Genomic DNA, 18,304 nt, shown 5'->3' with positions numbered 1-18,304 from the left:
AAGAGACAGGCTGTGTTTGTGGCACATCTCACAGACCCATATTCCCTTCAGGACTGACTTGAGGCTGCAGTATACAGAGAGTCTGAAAGACAAGCCATTAGGATATTGCCCTAATACAAAGCCATTACTAAGTAGCAGGTACAAGCATGTTCCAAACAGTGAGCCAGTCACTGAGGGATGGAGAAGTGGGTTAGTTAAACATGGAAGAAACCAAGATAGGCAAGAACTAGGTCAAACATATTCTTAGGTACTACTGTCTAAGAAATGTGAGAAGACACCAATAGTTATCATTAAAATTGTACTTTAGATATTCCTGATTTTGAGGGTGGGGGTCAAGAGAGAAAAGAAAGAGAAAGAGGGGGTCAAATTGCATGTAATATTTTCTACAGCATGGTTTTCATTATTTTCAACTAGCGGTTTTGTTGTTTTTATCAAATTCTGATATAAAAAAACAAGAACATTCCAGGTTTTGGTAAGATGAGGTGAGAAAGTCAACCTAGTGACCAGATAGACAGACTGAAAAGCAGCTCCAACATCAGTGGAGGTTCTTTGCTTACAAGCAATAAAAACTGACACCAGTAAACAAAAATAAAAGAGGGTTTTATTGGAAATATATTGGGTACTCATGGCTTTGATGGGAAGGCTGGAAAATGGGCTATAGATATGAATAAGCACCCAGGAGTCCGGATGGATAGAAATGTGAGCAATTCTGGGGGTCTAAGAATCAGATTCCCCCTAAGTATCACAAGAGTGCCAAGCTGGAATAGATGAGTCCAGTCATTTTTAGCTATTGTGTCATTCTGTATAAGATCCTAATTTCAGAGAGGGAGCTTGACAATTAGCCTGGCTTAGGAAGGGAAGCTGGTTTGTACATTAGCATGTAAGCGCGATAAAGTCGAAGTGAGATGACATCGAGTATTAATTATCAATCTATGTTTTCAGCACCAAGGCCAGTGTTCGAAACAAAGTAGATGCTCAGTGTTTGTGAAATGAACCAATGCAGGAATGACAAAATGTTTTCATTCTTTGACTAGGGTAAGATAGAGCATCTGGAAGAATAGTCCCTAAGCCCCAAGCCAGCAGGGAAGAGATAATTTTCCAAAAGGAAATCAGGGTAATGTTATCAAGAGAGAATCGGATGGGTGCTGGGCAGCCAATTGAATGGGGCATGTAGAGAGATGTTTTTGATTTCCAAGCAAGGTTTATATCACAAACATGGAAAATGTCAAATCTCTCTTTCACATTTCAACATAGTAACAAGGAATCAGGGTCAGAATGCATCTAATTCCATCCCTGTTTTCCTGCACACACAATGGTAGCCAGATTTGGGGTGCTGTTGACTAGTGACCTGAAGTCCTGTGTCTCCCCTGTTTTGATTCTGATGAGGAAGGCCATATGCTAGTGCCAGCCCTGCCCCGAGTGAGTTCCCTGAGATGCAGGCACATTTCCTCCAAGAACATGCCATATGTACAAGAGGCTGTTCCAAGGAGAAGCAAATTTGCACATCCCACTCAAAGGGGGAATGGCAAGAATGGGTGTGAGGAGCCCCCGGATTTTCTGCTCTTCCTCTGAGGCACTTTAGGAAGGAGCACACGACTCATTTCAAAGAATCAAGGAAAGAACACCACCTGGGAAGTGGGAAATGCTCAAGAAGGCTCTGATAATGAAGCAGCTTTAGTGTTGATAAGCAACGTAGCTTTCTTAAGTTAATCCAACTGACCGTTCTGTTATGGCCCAACCCACTCATTTTGCCAGCTGGTCATGTATAATTTAGCTCTTAATTATAAGGTGTCTTGTGAGGTCCTCAGAATGCCCAGTGTGTGATCCTCATTCCTGTAGCTGGAGCACAGGCTTGGAGAGTCCTTCAGAACACTCCTTTCAACGAAAGCGGGTTTGCTTTCCAGCCTCTGTTTCAGCTGTAAATTAAAGACCTTTGTGTATTTCTATCATTTGGGTTGGAAGCCTGGATGCTAAGGACTGTGGTGACCTTGTTTGAAGAAAAAGGGGGAACAATATGTCAGCAGTCTTGTTACACCTAGAGCAGAGAGATCTGAGGACCCTTGAACCTAATCTGACTATGTACATTTTTTTTCAGCCTGCATAGGGTTAAATTTTTAAAATACTATTTGCAAATTCTGTAAAATTGGGAGGCTTTACATACAAATCTGGGTTTCTAATTTGTCTTGAAGGCACATAAAGTCTTGTGATACTAGGTCTGCTTTCTCACAAGGAAGTAGAAGTGGAGCTGGGCTGAGTAGAGGCGGCTCCCTTTGGACAGGCCTGAGCTCTCCAGTCAGACCCCACTCAGCTTTGGTCGTAACACAAAGAGTGTGTGTGTATGCGTGTGTGGTGAGGGGGCTGTGTAGGTAAATGAGTTTGCCACTCTAGATCTACAACTTTATTCCTAATTGGGTGTGCCCTAGGTCTTAAATTGCTAACAGTCTTTTCTCTGCTTCTTTGATGAGGTGAATGACTATTATGGGATATGTATGGAGGGTGGTTAGTGATTTGGAGCAGACTAGGAAGATGTTGTAACATGGGGCCAATTCTCCATATACCTTGGGGAAAGTTAGTCTACTTTGAGTTCATCTTGACTCCTCTTATATTCTGCTTTCAAGTTTTTAAGCAGGAGTTTGACTTGTAGGTAAAACCCAAGTTACCTTATTATATGATACGCCAGATCATAAAACGCTTTGAATGCCATGCTAAGGGTTTACGTATGGATAATAGGTTTGAAAACTCCAAAGCGCCCCAAGTTCTGCTGCCTAGGGTCATGTCATGCTGCTCCCCGGTGAAGTCCAGCAGAGCCATGTGGAGTGGCTCACAACTCCAGGGATGGGCCATCCACAGAGGGACCTTCATTTTTTAAAAAATTTTTACATTCGTGTCTTTTGACCACTACTCTCCTCTTTTGTGAATCTGTCACAGATATTGGCATATGTGCACCATCACATATGCGCGACCAGTTTGTGGCAATACTTTTAATAACTAGAAACTGCAAACCATCTAAGGGCCTATCAGTAGGGAAGCTGAACTAATTGTGGCATAGCCACACAATTGAATACGTGCAGCTATGAAAGGACTAAGATGTCAATGGCTCATATGGAATGATCTCCAAATCATATTACTTAAAAATCACAAGGTGTTGATTAGTGATTTTACTGTGTTTCCATTCATTTAAAAAATGTGCAGACACTCACTTATGCTTATATCAGGTGGAATAGTTTTAGGAGGTAAACAGCAACTGCTGAGGAGAGAGCCTGAGGCACAAGGGTTGAGAGAGAGATGTACTTCTCATTGCATATCCTTCTGTATTATTTGCTTATTTTACCAGGTTTATGTATGTTTTTTTTTTTCAGTAATAAAAATTGAGATGTGTGGTTGTGTGCACTTAACTTTGAGCTTCATTTCTCCTGGAGACTGCTTCATTCCTTTTAGGCAAATGTCTACATCCCACAATGCAGTTTTCTAGAAGGAATCACCAGTCCTGCCTGGCTGGCAGAACAGAGCAGGTTGTCCTGGGCTCCTGCTGAGAGCAGGGGTTCTTTTCTTGGAATTCTGGGTGAGAACAGCTCTTGGGTACTATGTGGTGCCTTGTGGAGCTGCTTAGTGAGTGGACAAAGAAGATACAGAGCCAGACAGCAATTCTGTGCTGCTTTTCTCATCTCACCTTGCTATGACATCTGCCACCTGACACTGTCACCTTTCGCTTCCTCACATATTGAATGGACATGATACGATTTGTTCTTTCCACTCTGGGAACATTTCAAAAAATAAATGGTAGAGATAAAACTCTGACTATCTAGGAGGACTGTGTCCTCTCTTGCAGCTCCCAGAGGACAGGGGATGATGGATCTCTTGCTCAACACTGATGATATAGGCAGAACAGTGTAGGGTGTGTGGGACCAAGTTTGAGACACACGAAGGACCGGCAAGAGGATCATAGAAGAAAAATTGTTCTGCGAGAAAAAAGGGGAAAGAAATTCTGGGGAAAGGGAAGCAAAGGTACAGGAGCATTCTAGAATCGGGCACATTCTAAGAGCAGGGAGAAGCTCAAAGTGGCTGTGACACAGGCTGAAATGGGAGAAGAGCAAGGGATGTGACTAGAAAATTCTGTAGGGAGTTTAGACTTTATTCTGAAAATTTTTGATTACTAGGAGGGTTTTAAAATAAGAGAATAATGATCTAATTTTATTTGACAAATATAACTAGCAGAAGTATAGGATATAGTTACTAGAACAAATCCCTTTTAACTAGAACAGGGAGAGAAACAGTTGTTGTAATGCTTTCTAGCTCAAAATAGTAAATGTTAAAAGAAGGCAGTGACAGTAGGGATCTAGGGGTGAGGAGATCTGAAAGGGATTTGTGAAATAAAATCGAATAGCTTGGTGAGGGACTAAATGCAGAAGTAAAAACAACGTCAACAATGACTTTGAGTGTTTGGCTTGGAGAGGCCATTGACTTAGATCGAGGAGATAGAGCACACAGCTGGAAGACTACTTTTTGACCTTGAAGTTTTAAATCTTTGTATTTCGCCCGCAATAAGAGTTGTTTGTGAGTGAATGCCCTCTGATGGCATGAATTTACTTCACCAAACATTTATTAAGTCCTCACACTGGGACCTGGAACAAGAGATTGAGTAAGGTGTGAAGGTCAAGAAAGTCTTTGGAATTGAATATTTTAGATCTCTCTCCCTCTCCTCCAACAGAGCAGCAAAGATATTTCCTCCCTTTTAGTAATGAAAGCATCCATAACAAAAAGAAATAACACTATTGTCCTTTGAGGATAAGTGTCACGCCCTGCCACTTCAGGACTTTCCCCGTGTCCCAGTACAATGTCCCTTCTTCCTCAATGGCAATAACTTGGGAGTTACCCAGGAAAGACAGCAAGGAGATGACTAAATTATGAGGAAAATCATTTGTCAAAGACTGCACAAGACTAGCAAGGACCATAGTTGCTGAGTGGGAAAATAGTTTCACTTTGTTGCAAGCAGCTCAGACCCAAGGGGAGCCGGCGAATCTTTAGTACTGCTTGGAGGGGCAAAGTGAGACAATGGGGGATCAATACCCCCGGCAGACTGGCTTCTCTTGCTGCTACGAGTCCTGCTCAATGACACCCTGGCGAGGTGTCTTGGCCCTATTAGGATGTGGTTGTCGCACTATCTTGGGGAGGGCAATTCCTCCTCTTGACAGTTTCCTGGAATCTGCTGGAATTTCTTTTGCCTCAAGCAGGATTTAACAGGCTGGGGAAGATATCACTCTGCTGCTTTTTCTGCAACTCTTTTCTTGTTCAGGTGCCAGCAGGCCCTCGTCCTTCTAGGATTCCAAGCTGTAGCTTCTCAGAAGGCTGATGTAATGGTTCTAAGCCTCAGAATAGAAGACCCACTTTTTTTTTTTTTTTTGTGAGGAAGATCAGCCCTGAGCTAACATCTGTGCTAATCCTCCTCTTTTTTGCTGAGGAAGACCAGCTCTGAGCTAACATCTATTGCCAATCCTTCTCCTTTTTTCCCCCAAAGCCCCCGTAGATAGTTGTAAGTCATAGTTGCACATCCTTCTAGTTGCTGTACGTGGGATGCGGCCTCAGCATGGCTGGAGAAGCGGTACGTCAGTGTACACCCGGGATCCGAACCTGGGCCGCCAGTAGCGGAGCGCGTGCACTTAACCGCTAAGCCACGGGGCCGGCCCGAAGACCCACTTTTTGATATGATCTGTCTGTTGTGTGTTCACCCTGTTGCCTCTTTCTCCTCTCACCGGCCCTTTAAAGACCTATCCGTACCTGTCAACATCTTCCCCATGAGGATCTCTCTTTGGTCCTCCTTTGATCTCTGCCTATTCACTCTCTGCTTGGGCTGCCCCATGAAACTGCATGTTTTCAGCTAATGGATCTGTATAACAAGACTTTGAAACATTCATTTCTAGGCTTATGGTCTGGTCCAGCATTCATTCATTCATTCATTCAGAAAACATTTATTGACCAAGTATGCCCTGCCAGGCTCTGCCCTAGGTACTGGGCATGTAAGAGACAGACATAGTGGGCTCTTGTGGAACCTCCACCTTGGTCTTCCAGCTATCCATTAGACATTTATGCTTGCCTTTGCCTCAAACCTGTCCCAGTCTTAATTTATTATCTTGGCCATCCAACCTGTCCTCTGCCTGGCAGACTTCAGTTAAGGGCATCACAGTCTCCAGGTGTCCGGGGTTGAACCTCATCCTCATTCTGCATTCCTTCCTCTCTTAACCTCCTATCGAATCTGTTGCCCATCTTTATTGATGCTGCCTCCTAACTTCCCATATTTGATTCTTCCCCTCCTTTCCCGTCTCTACTGCCTAATTGATGCTGGCTCAACACAAGGTTGACATAAGGGAAGCCATATTGTAGAAAGAAACCATATTGTAACTTTGAGTGACCTCTGATTAACTAGCCCAGACAAGCTCTGTGGATTTTATGGCCCCTCCCAGCTGCAATAAGTTGATAACTTTGTTCTTTTGAGTTCTTTAGGAATGTGATGATCCCCAGGCAGAGCGTCTATGCTGATAGCCATCATCAATGAGGACTGCAAGATCAGGGTATAGGGCTTTGCTCCAGTCTCTGATGTATGTAAGGTAAAACAAAAGACTGCCAGGAACTAAGACCAGATGTCTGCCCCACCTAGAGATCAGATGGACGCCCCTACTTGGAGACCAGCTGCCTCCCCCACCTGGAGACCAGCTCCCTATATAACTGGCTTGTTATCTTCCCCCTTGCCAGCAAGCTGTAATAAAAAGTTCTTTCTCTCCTACCACCTTGCCTCTTGACCATTGGCATGTCTTGTGGTGGGCAGACGACCCCCTCCTTGGGCGATAATATTAGTTCAGTTTCCATTACCCCTCAGCTGTATAGCTTCTTAACTTTGATAGCTTCTAATCTTTTCTCCCCCTGCACTCAAAATCACGCAAAGATTTTTGTTATATAGATAACCTTTCATGGCCTCCCATCATCTTGAAATAAAACTCCAATCATGGCCTCTCAGATGCATGATCTCCTCTTGGCTTGCCTTTCTGAATGTGTTTGCAAGTAGCCCCCAGCAGAGCTTCCCTGGAAGAAGGGAAAAGAAGAGGAGAGTAGAGGGAGGAGGGAGACAGGAGGAAGAGGAGATTCCAGCACATTGAACTATTTGTCGAGTGCCTACAATGTGCTTGGCACTGTGCTAAAGCCTTTATATACACCAAGCCATTTAATAATCCGCCCCAAGGGGCAGACACTTTTTAAGCTTCCATTGAAATATAAAGAAAGTGAAATTCTTACAGTATGGAGAACTTATCCAAAGTAAATGAGATAATAAATAATAATAGCTAACATCTATTGAGTCAGGCACTGCCAACTGCTTTACCAACATTATCTCCATCATAACCCCATCAGGTAATTGCTCTTAGGATTCCCATTTTACAAATGAAGAAACTGGGACTCAGAGACATGAGTGACACCCTGGGTCCAAGGCCACCCAGCCCCTGTGTGGTATAGCCAAAACAAACTTTCAACCTTCTGTCAAAAAAAAACACAATTTAAATAGATACTGAAATCTTCTCTCTATAGGAGCAGCAAAGGGAATTCCATTGCTGGATATAAAGCGAAGCCTCTTATAATCCCTTCTCTCTGCCCTTCTCCCAAGATTGCACACAGCACAAGCATGGCTGGTACTTACCATTTCTCCCCTGGTCTCCCCCAAACTCTCCCATCGCTATTTCTCTCTCTCCCTCCCCTCCTCCTTGGATCTCAGATCTCTTTTCTCATGGGAGTCGTTCTGTGCCTTTTCTGACGAAAATCTCTCAAACCTTTCTTGGCTTTATCCAGTTCTCTTCTCAATGCCAAATGCCCCAAACCAATGGCCCACAGGCTGTATTCAGCCATCAGATGTGGTTTTGTTCAGCCAACACAATTTTTAAAACAATTCTAGGCAACACTGAAAATTGGTGGCTTTCACACCAATTTCCCAATTTCTGGCTTGCCCTTGCCTGGTTTCCAGAAGATCTAGTAAGAGTGGCTGCCCAGTCACACACACTGTCCAGTCTGTCTCATCCCCACCATTCACCCCCATTGTCTCCCCATCACCAAGGCTTGGTTCCATTCTTGCTTGTGTTGGGGGAAGAGGGAGAATCCCCCTCTGCCCTTTCCCTTAAGGTTCTTATGGCTGGCCAAATCATTAACAAGACAGGTTAGCAGGAGAAAATAATACCAAGTTTATTTATTTATTTATTTATTTTATTTTATTTATTTATTTATTTATTTTTTTCCCCTAAAGCCCCAGTAGATAGTTGTATGTCATAGCTGCACATCCTTCTAGTTGCTGTACGTGGGACGCAGCCTCAGCATGGCCAGAGAAGTGGTGCATCGGTGCGCGCCCAGGATCCGAACCCCGGCCGCTAGCAGCGGAGCGGGCGCACCCAACCACTAAGCCACGGGGCCGGCCCTAATACCAAGTTTAATAACATGTATACTTGGGAGAAACCAGGGACACTGTGTTTCTCAACACAATAGTAGAAATTCTCGTCTTAAATACCATATTCAGCCAATGACAAAGGAGGATGTTGGGGGTGGGGGGAGTTAGTTACAGGAGATTACCACTAAAGCACAGTAAACAAGAGTAAGGTTATTATGCAGATTTAAGGCCTCACCTTCCACATTGATAAGTTTCTAGAAATGAGGTCATCCCCCCTCTTCCCAATACAGAGAGGGAGATACCTTTACAAATGGAGATTTCCCTTATAAATGTAAATGTTTGTCTGGCAACTCCTCACAGGGCCATCCAGAGAATGTGGCCAGAGAGACAGAACTTCTGATAAGATGGGCTTGTTGGTGCCTTTCCTATTGTAACATCTATTTTACATTATATTACAGCCATCAGATAGATCTGTTCCAGGAAGGAGACACCATGTCAAATTCTTCAGGCAGTTAGTGGGGGAGGTCAAATGTCCGTCAGAGAAAACAATCAAGGTAAAGAGATATATTCCAGGGTGGCCAAATCTTGATCTCCCACACTTGTTTCCGGGTCTTAAAGATAGGAAAATGAAAGAAGACACTGCATGTCTCAAGACTCCATATTTCACTCTGTATGCAAACAGTAATCCTCCAACTTTAAAGATTTAAAAAAAAAAAAATCAAGGGTCTTTGAAAAAGGAATACAACCTTGGCTGCTTACTCATTTACATATTCCTGTTGGCACGTGAGTTTGTGAAATCTAGATCAGATTAACAGAACAAAAAGACCCCTTCTCACCCACCCTAAAGTGGAGATCAATAGAACAACAAAAACCCAGTTGATCACACAACACAGAAATCACTTTAGAAGGGGAGGAAGGAAGAGGAGAGGGTAAGTTGTGAATTACGTGTTGATATTTCCTACCATTCTAGTTGCAACCTTCAATCTCCTCTACATAGTAACAAACAACTCCTTCCTAACAGAAATCGCCAGCTGTTAAGTGTTCTAGATGTTATTTGAATTTAAGTAAAACGACTCCTTCGACAAATACCTTGCAGCTGACAGCTTTTACAACGTGTTTTCTGATACAAACTGTTTCACAAAGAGCTTGTATCTTTTTACTACCAAACATCACATTCTGAACAGACAATAAGATTTTCAGCAGAGATTTTAAGAGGATCCATCATACGACTTAACAACAACTGTGATGTATTATTTTTAGTGCAAGAGTAAAGACCTGAGAGAAATAGCATTTTCAATTTGACTTTATGGCACCCCCAAGTTGTGTTAAAGTTAAATGAAAGTTAAAAATTTGGTACTGGGGAAAGAGCAAAGACTTTGGACTCAGACTTGGGTTTGAATTGTACTGTTACTCACTTATGTTAGCTATTGCACTTTGGGCAAGTTGCTTCACTAATTTGTGTCTCAATTGTCTCATCTATTAAAGGGAGTAATCCTACTGTATAGGATTGTTGCAGCAAAGGTTTGTGATACAGGGCCTGATACATAGTAAGATGCCCTAAATACTTTAGGTTATATGTGATAGTAACGCAACTCAAACCAGCTTAAGTAAAAATGAGAATTTCTTGACTTGCCTAACTGAAAATTTCAAGAGTATATCAGCTTTAGGCATAGCTGGATCCAGGGGCTCAAACAATGTCTTCAGGACTCAGTCTTTCTTCATCTTTGGGCTCTGTTTTCTTCTGTGTTTGACTTCATTCTTCATTGAGCCCAGCGGACTAGCTGGCTATTTTTTGGAGCAAGCAGAACAGAGATCTGAAAGAATATAGGCTGAGATGTGGAAAATCTAGATGAGCGCATCCTTGGGCAGGGCAAAACTGGTTTGGGCACCATAGTCCATGTGGGATGTCCTAGCAGGGGTGGTATTCAGGGCCAGCATAAGAGCACAAGACATTTTATCCTCATCAAAGCCACATAGAATAGGCAGTTTAAAATTATCATTTCCATTTGACAGATAAGGAAACTGAAGCTCTGCTATTAGTTTCCCATTGCTGCTGTAACAAATTGCCATAAACTTAGTGGCTTAAAACAACACAAATTTATTATTTTGCAGTTCTACAGGTCAGAAGTCCAAAATGAATCTTACTGGGCTAAAATCAGTGTCAGCAGGGCTGCATTCCTTCTGAAGGCTCTAGAAGAGAATCTATTTCCTTGCCATTTCCAGCTTGTAAAGGCCACCTACATTTCTTGCTCATGGCCCCCTTCCAGCTTCAAAGCCAGCAGCACAACATCTTCAAATCTCTCTGACTCTGACCCTGATCCTTCTTCCTCCCTCTTTCCTTTATAAGGACTTTTGTGATTATATTGAGCCCACCCAGATAATCCCGGAAAATCTCCCCATCTCAAGATCCTTAATTTAATCACATCTACAAAGTCCATTTTGCCATGTAAGGTAACATGTTTATAGGTTCCAGGGATTAGGACAAGAGTATCTTTGCAGAGGCCATTATTCAACCTACCTCAGGCTTCTAAAGGTAGAAGCCCCTTGGTCACTGCTTAAGTTAATAGCTGAGTCACAACTAGAACTGAGGTTAATGGTTCTAAACTAAGACAGTCTGGATAAGAATCCTGGTTCCCCTGCAGAATAGCTCTGTGACCTCACTCAGGCTTCTCTGAGCCTCTGTGTCTCCATCTATAAACTGAGTATAGTGTTATAAGGATTAAATGAGATACTGTTTTAAAGTGTCTAGCACGGTGTCTAATATGGAACAGAAAATTAGTGATGCTAGGCATTCCTGTTATTTTTGTCAGCCTTGAACAAGCAGGTGCCCTTAGACATTTGGCTCAGGGAAAACTGGGGAAGAGACAGTGGCATATTGGGTGGAAAGAGCTTTGGGATTTGAGTCATCCACATGACCATAAAGAACTTGAACTTCACTGAGTTCCTGTTCCTTATTCATAGTGGAAGCAATAGGTCCTTCCCTCACAGAATTAAGCAGAAAATGTCTACTTGGTGCTTGGAACCCTCAGTAAATATACCTCCCTCCCTCACTGGCTTCCTTTCATCTTCCTTCACCTTTTCTTATTTCTTTCTTTCACTTTTTCTGTTCTCCCTCTCTTCCTTTCTATCTTTCTTTCTCCTCTTTTCCCTTCCTCCTTCCTTGGTAGCCTCTCTTCCTCCCTCTGTCCTGCTCTTATTTCCTTCTTTCCTTAGACCTTCCTTCCTCTCTACCTCCCTCCTTTTGTCTCTCTCTCCCTTCCATCGCCCACACTTGAGACCTCCATTTAAGAGCAATTGATCAATTTCAGGGACTTCTGGTGTCTGCTCTGGGTCTCCTCTCTTATGTGTCACAGCAACCAGTACTTTCCACTCATCAGTTTCTTAGTTGTGCAATCTAAATGCTAATGATCCCTGCCTGACCTGCCCCTTCATCCCCCTCTATGGATACACTGAACACACCTTTGTACACACACTGTACAGAGGCAAACAGAATCTACTCTCCCCACCCCCACCCCTTGTCCAGGTTGTGGGCTCGAAATTGTGCCATCTTTGGAAATCTCTAATGGTCCAGTAAAGGCAGGGGGAGTCCTTCATCCAGAGCCCCCCAGAGCTTCTTCCTCCGTGGCAGGACCCTATCTACTGAGCTGGCCGATGCCCACGCTGATGTCCTCATTCCCTTTCATGCGCTGGTAGTTTTCAGTCTGATATTGAAAGTGCAATATGCTTGCCAGTAATGATGTCTTATTGGAGTGTAAAGATTTTCCCATTTCATTGCTTTATCCTGAATTTAAAGTATTTTGAAATTCACTTACATTGGAGAGGACCAGCAGCCAAACATTCGCTGTAAAGAAACTGGTGCTTTCTAAGGTGTTATCTCTGAAATGGGAGATGGGATAGGTTACTGCTCTCGTGCGGGCTGGGCAGAATCAGTCGCCGCACTTTTCCATCACGAGGACCAGGCAGCCTCTTTGCTTCCAAGTGCTGGTCCTAGGCGCGAGGGCACTCTGACCTTGTCTTTTGAATTCAACTAAAGTCTGTCCAAGGTGTTGAGATGGAAGAACACTTAGCTCTTGAGTACCTGCTTGGAAAATCAGAAAATCTTAAAGCTAATTCAGAGACTGACAATAGCAGGGATTCAAGCAGGGGATGGTGGAGGTGGCTATTATATTGCTGTTATTATTACTATTAGCGAATATTTATTGAATGGCCACTGTGCACTAAGTGTTCTGCTAAGTGCTATGCTTGAGTTATGATCTTCATTAAGCCTCTTAACAACCCTGTGAGATTGTTGGGAGGCCACCCAATCTGGCCAGACAAATCTGATCCTCCTGAGAACCTTATTGCTCTCTAGTATCAAGGCCATTGCCAGAGGTGTCCGTGGAAAATAAACCAGGGAGACTTCTCACATAGGTTCCATTAGGTCCTTAGATTTACTATTGTATGACACTGGCCCATTCATGACCAGAGTGGCAAACAGGGATGCCTGAGACTCTTTGGGCCGAAAAGCAGTGTTCTGGGCAGCCACAGTGGTTAAGAGTAGACACACTGGAGTGAATCCTAGCTCAGCTACTTTCTAGCTGTGTGGTCTGGGGCCTATCATTTAATCTCTCTGGGCCTCGGTTCCCTCATCTGTAAAATGCAGATAATAATGGTACGTGCCTCATGGGGTTGTGTGAGGATTACACAAGTCACTGTAGGTGAAGCACTTAGAACAGCACCTGGCATGCGGTAAAGGCTGTATAAGTATTCCTTACCTAAAATCTTTAAAAACTGCCCCCTTCTCAGCCCAGATGATATTCTGTGCCCTCTCCCGCAGGTCTGGGTCAATGGTATGTCCTGGATGATGAGCAGTAGAAAACAGGGCTCTAAAGCCGTCTTTTATTCTTCTCTTTCTTGTCCTTCCTCAAGGACTGGATGTGGGAAGGTTGTGGTAGTATAGGGTGACCCACTCGTCCCTGTTTTTCTGGAAATTTCCAGGTGTTAGCAAGCCCCAAGTTCTGGGAATGCCCTCAGTCTCAGGCAAACCAGGAGGAGCAAGATGAGGTGACATTTGGGTTTTGTGAGGATAAGTGTAGGATTGGAGACAACTAGTTTGCTAGGGCTGCCATAACAAAATACCACAGACTAGGTGGCTGAAACAACAGAAATTTATTTATCACAGTTCTGGAGGCTGGGAGTCCAAAATCAAGGTGCTGGTGGGATTGGTTTCTCTTGAGGCCTCTCTCCTTGTGTGTTGTAAATGGAAGAGTAAGTCCTTCTTGTGGGGTCTTTAAGGATCACTCCAACACAGCCACAGGAATTACACCCAGAGAAGCATATGAAATTAAGGATTTATTATATTTACAGGTCCTAGAAGAAGGAGGCAAGCACACCACACAGGGGACCATATGGGAGGAATGCCAGGGAGCAGGCACACCCAAGACCCCAGTGGTGGGGAACCGAGAGAGAGAAAGAGAACCCACAGGAAGTGCCCTCATTGGGCGTCAGGGTGCAGTACACAAGCAAAAGGCACAAGGAGATTCACTGGTGTGTTTGGATGTTACTGGGTCACAGTCAGGGGAGGGCAAGAAGGGGACTTGTGGCAGGGACCAGTCTTATCACCCTGGTGTACCTCGTCATCTGGGCAGGTGCTCACAGCCTGTTTGTGGGGATGCTGAGCCATTGGGAATGTAAGAAGTCTTAAGGATGTACAATACACCTTGGCTTGCAGATGGTCATCTTCTCGCTGTGTTCTCACATGGCCCTTTTCTCTGTGCACATGCATCCTTGGTGTCTCTCCTTCCTCTTAAAAGGACACCAGTCATATTAAATTAGAGCCCCACCTTTTTGACCTCATTTAATCTTAATTACCTCTTTAAAGGTTCTATCTCCCAATACAGTCACTCTGGGGTTAGGGCTTCAACATATGAAATTGTGGGGAACACAATTCAGTCCATAACAGACACTGTGGGTTTTAATGCAAAGGCTTTTCAGTGCATCCCTTCCTCCATCTGGAACTTAAGGCAACTGAAAGTTCTCTCTGCACATCCTTTCTCTGTTGCTTCCCTGTTGGTGGCATTTATAGCACACACAGTGATCTTTAATTGGAAGACATATCTCAGTACGAAACTGATTTTTGGCCACATAGAATTTTGATAACAACTTCAAATCAACTGGTTCCTAAAGCAAAAATAAGGCCTCCCCCAACCTCTCCTCTGCTCAAAGCCCTGCAACAGCTGCCCACTGCAACCAGAGCAAATCTCAACTCCTCAACTCCTCGAGGAGTGTGCATGTGTCATCAGCCCCATCTCTCTCTGACCCCATCTCTACCAAATTGACAATGTTGCTCATCCACTCCACTAAGTCACACTGGTTTCCTCTTCTTTCCTTCAAAATCCTAAGCTGGTATCTCTCAGGGAACATTTGCATTTGCTGTTGTTTCTGCTTAGAACTTTATTCCCCCCACATCATTTCCTGGCTGTCTCTTTGTTATTAAGGACTCTACCTCTTTTGTGTTCTGCCCACCAAATTCCGATGTTGGGGGGATTCCTCCCACATAGCCAATAAGCAACTCTTTGGGCACCAGCTGGGTGTCCTACAACTCAACTCAATTCTGACACTATCTACCTGGATATAGCATCAAATTCCAGAGGTTAAGGGTTCAGCCTTATAACACTGCCCCCTCCCACTTCAGATGCCTGTTGCAAGCCCAGGTTGTCACGTGTACTTCTGACCGACAGGCTGTAAGTCAGAGGTTCCCATGATCGAACCCAAGGAGGCTTGTGTTCAATTAATTTGCTAGAGGGTCTCACAGAACTCAGAGAAACATTTTACTTACTAGATTACTGGTTTAGTACAAAAGATATAACTCAGAAATACCCAGTTGGAAGAGATGTATAGATATGGGGAAGGGGTACAAAATTTCCATGCTCTCTCTGAGTACACCACTCTCCCCAAATCTCTAGGTGTACACCAACCCCAAAGCTCTCCAAACTCAGTTCTGGGATTTTATGGAGGCTTCATTACATAGGCATTATGGATTGAATCATTGGCCATTGCTGATTGATTCAACCTCTAGCCAGTCTCCCCTCCCAGGAGGTTGGGAGTAGGGGTCTGAAAGTTCCAACCCTTGAATCACATGGTTGGTTCCCCTGGCAACCAGTCCCTGACCTTAGATGTTGTCCAAAAGTCACCTCATTAATGTAACAAAAGACACCTTTATCACTTTCAATACTTAGGAAATTCCAAGAGTTTTGGGAGCTGTGAACCAGGAACCGTGGACAAAGAGCAAATATATATTTGTTTTATAAATCATAATATCATACCACCCAAATACCACCTCCTCTGACAGGCCTCCCTTCAGTATCTTAGCCACATCACTCACCACATTTAACTTCTTCTGTCACTTCTATGTGGTAGGACAGAGTTGGTGGGTTCATTTGTCAGTTAACTATTTATCGGGATCCTCACTATGTACCAGGCAGTGGGGCTTCAATGATAAACAAGACAGATCTCATCTTCCCAAAGGAACTTATATTTTGGAGTGGGGAGGCAGATAATAAACATATAAACATCTAAATACAGTAATTACTGGTTTAGTGAAATACTTTGAAAAAGCAGCCATGTAAAACTATTAGTCCTTCTGGAAAATTGTTGGACTACCCCATATGGCCTCAAAATCCATTTTCAAAATCCTGCTTGAGTATATGTCTAGAATGCTACTCTTGGGTTGGTTTTCAAACTGGCATAGCTGGACAGAACACTTCCTTTCTTTCTGGAGGTTTCAAGTTACTTTAATTTAGGAGTCGCCTTGAGTTGTCAGGCCATTTCTTGGTCTAATATTCAAGCATAGTGTTACTGGTGGTAGGGGAAGAGGGAGGATGGCCTGTTAAGTCTCTCTTCCCTTAGCTTTCCTGGCTTCCAGGCAAGGAATATACCTAAAACAGTCATCAAAAGAAGGTCTGGTCTCGGCAAAGAAGAGAAAGTAAAAGCAACAACGTATTTTGCAAAGAACTAGTTCAAATCCCAGAACGCAGCAACAGGGAAGCAGGCTTATATCTATGATGGCTTGCATCCAACTCTAATAACAATCTCTTGAATCTGCATAGAGCTTTATGTATGTGTGCTTGACTCTGGCTCCATATTCGTGTGCTTGTTTCCTTTGAGCTTGTATAGTTATACGTTATAGTGATCTTGAGAAGGGTGAAGGCAGGAAAGTGTGTGTGTGTACAAGAAAAGAGAGGTCCAGTTTTGATAACACTCTGTTTCTCCCATATCTAACATTGAAGATGGATCCCTCTACATACGAAGAAAATTTTATAACAACTGGCAGAGCCCTCTTTTCCAAAGGACTCCTGGCTCTCAATTAGATATGAGCTTGCTACGGATTGAATGCCTGGGTCTATTTCCCCTCCCTCAATTCACACATTGAAGCCCTAACCCACAATGAGATTGTATTTGGAGGTGGAGCCTTTCAGAGATAATTAGTTCAGATGAGGGTGGGACACTCATGATAGTGCCCTTATAAGAAGAGACATCAGGGAGCTAGATCTCACTCTCTCTTTGCCGTGTGAGGATGCAGTGAGAAGGCAGCTGTCTGCAAGCCAGGAAGAGAGCTCTCCCCAGAACCCAACCATGCTGGCACCCTGATCTGGGACTTCCAGCCTCCAGAAGTGTGAGAAAACATATTTCTGTTGTTTAAGTCCCCCAGTCTATGGTATTGTGATATGGCACCGCAAGCTGGCTAGTCAGGAAATATTTACTATGTCATCAGGCAATATGCCAAGCCCTGGGGACAAGAAAAAAAGGAGATTTGGTCTATGCCTTCAAGAACTCATAGTTTAGTAGTGGAGACTGAAATTTAGATCACGCTATCACACAGAAGATTCTCTCAAGTGACCCCCACTTAAGCTTGTCCAGAAATTCCAGACACTTTCCATTCCTTCTGTAAAACAGTGTAGTGTGCTGAACTGTGTCCTCCGGTACCTATGATGTGACTTGATTTGGAAATCTGGACTTTGTAGATGTAATTAAGTTCAGGATCTTAAAATGTGATCATACTAGATTTAGGGTGGACACTAAATCCAATGACTGGTGTCCTTATAAGAGAAAGGAGAGGGAGATTTGAGACACACAGAGGGGAAAGCCATGAAAAAATGGACGTAGAGATTGGAGTGAGGCATCTGCAAGCCAAGAAACCCAAGGATATCAAGATCCACAGAAAGTAAGAGACAGGGATGGATCATTCTTCCCTGGAGCCTCCAGTGGGAGCGAATCCTGCCAACACCTTGATTTCAAACTTCTGACCTCCAGAACTGTGAGAGAATAAATTTCTGATGTTTTAAGCCACCAACTTGGTGGAAATTTGTTATGGCAGCCTTGCCAAACTAATTCACATGGTGACCGCGGTTCAAACTCAGTGGCTTCACTGAGTTCTACTGGTCAATGTATTACCACCTGGTATGCTCCATACCCTTCTCTCGACTAGTTGGGTTACATGTTTAGTAAGAGGCCTTATATTTGTTCTCACACATAATTAGACCAGTTGTAATTGTTTCTTTTGCAATTAATCAATTTCATTAATATTATTTAAACCAGCAAAATATAAATACTATAAAGGAAGAGTTACTTTATCTTGAAGTCAAATTGAAATGCTCAGATAAAGGTGAATGACTAAAACAAATTTCTTATTGACTTCTGGGTGACAAGACAAACTTTAAACACCGTAGTTTTTTTAAAAGTCTAGTTTTATAAGATTTTGCTTTTAGATTGTTTTTCAAATGTCTGTAAGTTCTCACTCCACTTTAAAGTAACCCAAACTAGGAATCATTGACAATGCCTTATGGGTGTGGTTTATGTCAGAAGATGAGAGGTTCCAGTCAGTGGTTCCACACAGAAAGAAAAGGCTTT

The sequence above is a fragment of the Diceros bicornis genome, chromosome 26 (assembly GCF_020826845.1).
Source record: "Diceros bicornis minor isolate mBicDic1 chromosome 26, mDicBic1.mat.cur, whole genome shotgun sequence".
NCBI classification, from domain to species: domain Eukaryota; kingdom Metazoa; phylum Chordata; class Mammalia; order Perissodactyla; family Rhinocerotidae; genus Diceros; species Diceros bicornis.
The sequence above is the reverse complement of the archived record's forward strand: the minus strand, read 5'-3'. Positions refer to the sequence as shown.